Source organism: Oryx dammah, unplaced genomic scaffold, assembly GCF_014754425.2.
Source record: "Oryx dammah isolate SB20612 unplaced genomic scaffold, SCBI_Odam_1.1 HiC_scaffold_934, whole genome shotgun sequence".
Classification (NCBI taxonomy): domain Eukaryota; kingdom Metazoa; phylum Chordata; class Mammalia; order Artiodactyla; family Bovidae; genus Oryx; species Oryx dammah.
In genome coordinates this window covers 1-8,464 of record NW_024071078.1, presented here as the reverse complement: position 1 = coordinate 8,464, position 8,464 = coordinate 1, and the positions used below count along the sequence as shown (strand labels likewise).

At 42.1% G+C, this 8,464-nt stretch overlaps 1 non-coding gene across 1 annotated transcript; it reads right to left on the bottom strand.

Moving 5' to 3' along the window:
- Nucleotides 1-2,057: 2,057 nt before the first annotated feature.
- On the bottom strand, nt 2,058-2,129 carry TRNAC-ACA. The gene has a single exon. It is a non-coding gene; the product is annotated as a tRNA-Cys (tRNA).
- Nucleotides 2,130-8,464: the final 6,335 nt, after the last annotated feature.

Sequence of the window (8,464 nt, the reverse complement as noted above, 5' to 3'; positions counted from 1 at the left end):
CACACACACACAGGAATACACACACACAAAGGGACACACATATAGGAGCACATACACACACAGGAACACACACACATCTGGACGGGGCAGGGCGGCCATCACAGAGGGCCCCGAAGAGCAGGGTCTGGGGCTCTGATGATATGTAGGGCTGCACCACACGCACGGCCGCCCGCACCAGGGGCTGCTCCTGCACACCTCCCTGCAGCTCTGCCACCCTCTGGGGCAAAGGTGCAGTGCAGGGGACGGGGGTGCATACTTACAAGGGGTGCACACTTACAAGGAGTGGAACCAATTTGGACCCAACCCTCAGAGTTCTGCTCCAGCGTCTTGGGACTCACCTGGCCCAGTAGGGTGGGGACAGCCACTGAGCACAAGAGAAGCCTTCGCTCACACTGGGCTCTGGCTTTAGCCTGCCCCTCCTCCTCCCACCGAGGTGACAGTTGCCAGCACACCCTGGGAAGGGATGACCTCTGACCAGCTCAGCTCCAGCTCTGCCCTAAAGCCTTGTGCACACAGACTGCACAGAGACAGGTCCACACAAGGACAACCCCACAAAACCAGGACAGATAACTTTTTCACCTAACTTAATAGAAAAGGAGGAAGCTAAGCAAAATGAGAAGAGAGAGGAATTTGTGTCAAATGAAACAATAAAAAAAAAAAACTTGAAAAGATCAGATATTGAGATAGAGATTAATAATTTACCAAAATAATTTACCAGAATAAATAATCATAATAAAAATGCTACATTAACTAGGGAATAGTACATACTAACATTCACAGTGTAGGAGTTCCAGAAGCAGAAGAGATGGAGAAGAGAGCCGAAAATGTAGGTATGATGAAATTGTGGCTAAAAATTTCCTTTAACCTGGGACTTTCCTGGTGGTCCAGTGGTGAGGACTCTGTGCCTCCACTGCAGGGGGCATGGTTCTGAACCTGGTCTGGGAATGATCTTGTAAAGCTGATTAAAATCTTGAGAGGCAAGATATTCTTGGCTTACCTGGTAACCCTAGTATAATGACAAAGTCCTTACATGTGTGACCTGGGAGGGTTGTATTCAAAGAGAAGGTGGGGAGATAGGAGCATTAGATAAAAGATTCTAAGATGCTATAGTCTGTCTCTGAAGATCTCAGTAGAGTCTACAAGATGAAGACGGAAGAGTTCTCTTGTTCAGTTTCTCGATTATATCCAACTCTTTGCCATCCCATGGACTGCAACACAGCAGTCTTCTCTGTCCTTCACTATCTCCCAGAGTTTGCTCAACTCATGTCCATTGAGTCAGTGATGCCATCCAACCATCTCATCCTCTGTCCTCCCCTTCTCCTTTTGCCCTCACTCTTTCCCAGAATCAGGGTCTTTTTTAATGAGCTGGTTCTTCACATCAGGTGGCCAAAATATTGGTGTTTCAGCTTCAGCATCAGTCTTTCCAATGAATATTCAGGATTGATTTCCTTCAGGATTGACTAGTTTGATCTCCTGGCTGTCCAAGGGTTCTCAAGTGTCTTCTCCAGAACCACAGTTTGAAAGCATCAATTCTTCAGGTTCAGCCTTCTTTACAGTCCAACTCTCACATTCATACATGACTACTGGAAATGCCATAGCTTTGACCCTACAGATCTTTGTCAACAAAGTGATGGCTCTGCTTTTAAACAGGTTATCTAGATTTGCCATAGTTTATCTTCCAAGAAGCAAGCATCTTAATTTAACAGCTACAGTCACCATCTGCAGTGATTTTGGAGGCCAAGAAAATAAACTCTGTCACTGTTTCCCTTTTTTTCTCCATCTATTTGCTGTGAAGGGATGGAACCAGATGCCATGATCTTAATTTTTCAAATATTTAGATTTAAGTCAGTTATTTCTCTCTCCTCTTTCGCCTCCATCAAGAGACTCTTTAGTTCCTCTTTGCTTTCTGCCATTAAAACAGAGAAAGAAAGTGAAGTCGCTTAATCATGTCCAACACTTTGCGACCCCATAGATTGTAGCCTGCCATGCTCCTCCACCCATGGAATTTTCCAGGCAAGAGTACTGGAGTGGGTTGCCATTTCCTTCTCCAGAGGATCTTCCCAACCCAGGGATCGAACCTGGGTCTCCCGCATTGTAGGCAGACGCTTTACCGTCTGAGCCACCAGGGAAGACTTTTCTGCCATTAAGGTGATGTCATCTGCATATCTGAGGTTACTGATATTTCTCCCAGCAATCTTCAACCCACCTTGTGATTCATCCAGCTCGGCATTCCACATAATGTACTCTGCATATAAAGTAAATAAGCAGGGTGAAAATATACAACTTTGATGTACTCCTCTCACAATTTGGAACCAGTCCATTGTTTCATGTCCAGTTCTAACTATTGCTTCTTAGCCTGCATACAGGTTTCTCAGGAGGCAGGTAAAGTGGTCTGGTATTTCCATCTCTTTAAGAATTTTCCACATTTTGTTGTGATCCACAGAGTCAAAGGCTTTAGCATAGTCAATGAAACAGAAGTAGATTTTTTTTCTGGAATTCTCTTGCTTTTTTGATGATCCAATGGATGTTGGCAATTTGATCTCTGGTTCCTCTGGCTTTTCTAAATCCAGCTTGTACATCTGCAAGTTCTTGGTTCACATACCATTGAAGCCTAGCATCAAGGATTTTCAGCATTACCTTGCTACTATGTGAAATGAGTGCAATTTTGCAGTAGTTTGAACATTCTTTGGCATTGCCCTTCTTTGGGATTGGAATGAAAACTGACCTCTTCCAGTCCTGGGGCCACTGCTGAGTTTCCCAAATTTGCTGGGCTATTGATTGCAGCACTTTCACAGCATCATCTTTTAGGATTTAGAATAGCTCAGCTGGAATTCCATCACCTCCACTAGTTTCATTCATAGCGATTCTTCCTAACACCCATTTGACTTCACATTCCATGATGTCTGGCTCTATGTGAGTGATCACACCATAATGGTTATCCCGAGCATTAAGGCCCTTTTTTTGTATAGTTCTTCTTTGTATTCTTGCCACCTGTTCCTAATCTGTTCTGCTTATCTTAGGTCATACCATTTCTGTCCTTTATTGTCATCATCTTTGCATGAAATATTCCTTTAATATCCCTAATTTTCTTGAAGTGATCTCTAGTGTTTCTCATTATATTGTTTTCCTCAATTTCTTTGCACTGATCACTTAAGACTTCCTTACCTCTCCTAGCTATTCCTTGGAACTCTGCATTCAGATGGGTAAATCTTTCCCTTCCTCCTTTGCCTTTTGCTTTTCCTCTTTTCTCAGCTATTTGTAAGGTCTCCTCAGACAACCATTTTGCCTTGTTGCATTTCTTTTCTTGGTGATGGTTTGGTCACTGCCTCTTGTACAGTGTTACAAATCTCCACCCATAGTTCTTCAGGCACTCTGTCTATCATATCTAATCCCTTGAATCTTTCTGTCACTTCCACTGTATAATCATAAGGAATTTCATTTAGGTCAGACCAGAATGGCCTAGTGGTTTTCCCTTCTACTGGAGGGCACACAGTCCCACTTTTACCAAAAGGGCGTTTGCGGGGACAGCTGCTCTTCACTTCAAAGCCAATAATCAGGCCAGGTTGATGGAAAGGAAAATTTGTTTGATTTCAGATTCCAGCAACTGGGCTGATGGGGTTACAGACATCGACCCAAAGGCCAACCCCCCTCCACTTCAACCAGTGGGGCAAGAGCCCTTATAGACAGAAGTGATAGTGATGCCATATGCAGAAACAGTACAGTCAGCTCTGAGAGTCATCTTCAAATTGGTCATCAGTGGTCTGACCCGTGTCATCTTGACTGTTTTTTGTACATTAGTCTTCAGTTCCAGGACCCATTTGTTTGCATTTCTTGAGTTCAGTACTCAGAATTGTGGCAGCTTATGTCATGGATATATTCTGGCCATCATGTGGTTAACTTCTCCACCTGGTGTTCTAGGATCTATAAGGCAGCTCACAGGATATGGTTCAGAATATTATCTCTAGCCCTTGAGAAAGAGCGGGAGGTCCTTGATTATGCTTAATTACCACATGGTTATTATTTAGTCTCCTTTGACCCTTTTCCTTTGTGTCTAATTTCTCAATTCTCTGATTAAACTTATTCTTTGAAGTTTTCCACAAAAAGCAGGGAAAGGACATGGTACCAGGGCAAGGAAAAAAGGATTCTTCTCATTTCACCACCCATCAGCAGAAAATTGGGTTAAAGATTTACTAAGCATTGCCCTGCCCACCAGAGAAATACTTCCCCACAGTCAATACCTCACATCAGGAAACTTGCACAAGCCTGTTGAAAACTACAATCACAGAAAACTATACAATGTGATCACATGGATCACAACCTTGTATAACTCATGAAACCATCAGTCATGCCATGCAGGGCCACCCAAGATGGACAAGTCATGATGGAGAGATCTGATGATGGAGAAGGAATGGCGAGCCACTTCAACATTCCTGCCTTGAGAACCCCATGAACAATATGAAAAGGCAAAAGTATATCATACTGAAGGATGAGATCCATGGGTTGGTAGGTGTCCAATGTGCTACTAGAAGAGTGGAGAGATAGCTCTAAAAGGAATGAAGAGGCAGAGCCAAAGCAGAAACAACATCCAATTGTGGATGTGTCTAGTGGTGGAAGTAAAATCTGATGCTGTAAAGAATAATATTGCATAGGAACCTGGAAAGTTAGGTCTCTGAAACCAGGTAAATTGGATGTGGTCCAACAGGAGATGGCAGGAGTAAACGTGGATATTTTAGAAATCAGTGAACTAAAATGGACGGGAACAGCTGAAATAAATTCCGATGACCATTATATCTACTACTGTGGGCAAGAATCCCTTAGAAGAAAGGGAGTAGCCCTCATAGTCAACAAAAGAGTCTGAAATGCCATATACTAGGGTACAATCTCAAAGGTGACAGAATGATCTCGGTTCACTTCCATGGCAAAGCATTCAACACCGCCATAATTCAAGTCCATGTCCCAAACACAAAGGCCAGAGAAGCTGAAGTTGACTGGTTCTCTGAAGACCTAAGAGACCTTCTAAATCTAACACCAAAACAAGATGTCCTTTTCATGAGGGGACTGGAATACAAAAGTAAAAAGTCAAGAGATACCTGAACTAACAGGTATCTCTGTTCGTTTGTATTAACAGACTTTGTACTCCAAGTTTGGCCTTGGAGTACAAATGAAGCAGGGCAAAAGCTAACAGAATTTTGTCAAGAGAAGGCTCTGGTCTTAGCAAACACCCTCTTCCAACAACACAAGACCTGTTCTCTAGGAGTTGGAAAAGGCAACAAAATGGATTTGCCCCTACAACCTCCAGAAAAGAATGCAGGCCTGCTGGCACTTTAATTAGCCCATTGACCCGGATTTTGAATTTCTGACCTCAGGATATGTAAACTAGTACATTGGTGTTGTTTCAAGGCACAAAGTGATTGGTCCTTTGGGTAGCAGCAGCAGTAGCTAATACGGATATGGTTCAAATCAGCCCATCTCCATCTGCGGCATCATAGGACTTCCTCTCTCGGCTGGACTGTTTCTCTGACCTCAGAGGCTGGCCGTCCTCTTCAGGGTACCCCAACAGTGTACTTGTCTCTTAATTCCACTTTCTTCTTCAACAACTGCCCAATTCCGTGGTCCGCATTATAGCAAAGTCTTTGAAAGCTGTGTCTACTCTGTTTCTCACTGACCTCTTAACACCACTTCTTGAACCCACTCTACTCAGAGTTTGCCTTCACCACTCTATCAGAGCTGCCCTTGACCTTGCCAAGGTTACCTGCCAAATCCAATGGTCAGGTTTAGTCTTCTCTTACTTGTCCCCTTGCAAGAATTGGATTCTTTTCTCCTCCAATCATTTACTTCATGTGCCTTCTAAGAACAGTCCCTCCTACCTCACTAGCCTCTTCTTCTCTGCCTCTTCTGCTGGTTCCTCCACATTTTTTTTTTTTTAAGAAAAAACTAACTTCTCAATGCTGGGTTCTCATGAAGCTCGACGTCCCTGACTACACTCACTCAAGTATACTGTATTATCTCTGATTTTCTAGTTTCATGGCTTTAAGTGGCAACTAAATTTGAGAAGCCACAAATATAAATATTTTACCTAACCCTTTTCTCTAATAGACTTAATGTCCATCTGTATGCATGCATCTTCACTTGGGTACCTAAAGGCATCTCAAAGATCCATGTCTGTAACTGAACTCATAATCTTCCCACAAAAAAATGGGCTCCCCCACATCATCTCCATCTGAGAAAATGGCATCTCCTTTTCCTATCCCTTAAGCACAAATGTTGGGAGTCAGCTTTGATTCCCCTCTTCCTTTCACTTCATATCCAATATGTTAGACAATCTAGTTAATGGAGCCCTTAAAATGTATCCCTATTCTAACAACTTTGACCACACTTACTGTTCCTTCTGTGGTCCAAGCCAACATCATCTCTCACCTAGATTGCTGTAAAGTCCTAAAAGAGGGCTCTTTTTTCTCCTTTTCATCTCAAAATAGCAACAAGGGTAATTTTTCTTGAAGCATGTCTATTTATGTAACTACTCTGCTCAGAACCCAAAATATCATTCTCCATTTCCCTCAGAGTAAAATCCTTTCAAAACCCCTTGTGACACAGACCCTATGGCGCCACTATCTCTCTGGCATATCTTCAGCTTCTGTCTCTGCACCTCACTAAGCTTCACCCATATCAGCCAACTTCAGTTCAGTTCAGTCGCTCAGTCGTGTCCAACTCTTTGCAACCCCATGGACTGCAGCATGCCAGGCTTCCCTGTCCATCACCAACTCCCTGAGTTTACTCAAACTCATGTCCATCGAGTTGGTGATTCCATCCAACCATCTCATCCTCTGTCATCCCTTCTCCTCTCACCTTCAATCTTCCCCAGCATCAGGGTCTTTTCAAATGAGTCAGTTCTTCACATCAGGTGGCCAAAGTATTGGAGTTTCAGCTTCAGCATCAGTCCTTCCAATGAATATTATGGACTAATTTCCTTTAAGATTGACTGATTGGGTTTCCTTGCAGTCCAAGGGACTCTGTAGAGTCTTTTCCAACACCACGATTAAAAAGCATCAATTCTTCAGTGCTCAGCTTTCTTTATAGTCCACCTCTCACATCCATACGTGACTACTGGAAAAACCATAACTTTGACTAGATGGACCTTTGTTAGTAATGTCAGCCAACTTGCTGTCCCTTAAATGTTACATAACACTCGGCCTTCTTGAACTTAGTATTTTCTGTTCCAGAGTAATGAATGGAGCCACTGTCTCTATGTTGCAAGGCTGTTTCTTGTACAAATGAAAAGTTGTGTGGGATGAAGGGTAGTTGGTGTCTCTGCCTAACAGATGTACAGAAATGAGAGAGATTGTGCAGAATTATCTCCTACAGGCACTTACTCATTTCTAACAGCTAAGTCCTCCTGATTTCATTCACAGTCTTATCCTCCAGTAGGCTATCGACTCAAGAATTTCTCATTTTAATTGACATTTATTGATAATAAATGTGTTACTAAAGAATATTCAACAAAGTTATGCTGAATTAATGAGTGAATGACAACCAATGAATCAATGGCAAAATATATAAAAATTCATCAAAATGCTAAGCATGAGCAAAAAATTAAGAAATTAAATAAAAGAATATGATATGCTGCTTTATAGTAAGCAAAATATAATACTGAATTTTTAAGTCACATTTTTATTTTACCAAGATAATTATGCTAAGTTAAAAATGAGTAGAAAACCTGTAATTGAAAATCTTTTCCCTTTGTAAATGAAAACACACACACATTTCTACAGTAAAATCATAAGGAAGAGGCACCAAATTTAAATATTATTAAATGGGTTAATCATAGCTTATCTTTATTCTCTATCATTTCCTTTCAACTTTCCAAACTTTCTGTAATTTGCATTTTTTAACTATCACAAAAAAAAGTATTCTAACTTTGAAGCCCTTATTGTTTCATGAACTGTGTATTTTTTTAAAGGAAAGGCAAACTTTCAAACATTCAGACATTTAAGCACCTCCACCAAGTACAAAAATCTTCTTCATAGTCCTAGAAGCAAGTAATTCTCAAAGAACCACAGTGAGAGCTGAGAGTCAATATTCTTCAGAGAATGGAAACTCAGGATGACCGACACCGCTGAAAGAGAAGAATGATTCATTTATTAAATCAGCCATGTTGCCATAGAGAACATTATTCTGTGAATGTGGTCAGGATGGGCTAAAACTCTAAATCTACAAACACGTCCCTCGTTCTCCCCCGACAAGCACACCTGCAGGTGCCTGCTCCATGTGCACACGGCACCTGCACGTCCAGTCCCAACATTCACGCGTGATCTCCACTCCACAGTGACAGGCAGTTGGACTCAGGTCACAATTTATATGAGAGCACAAGACTTAGGGCTCGCTATGGAGGCCATTTCACACACAGGGAGAACTTCTTTGGTCCCTAGTTGATGAAAAGGTGCACAAATTAGCTGCCCTTTTCCAC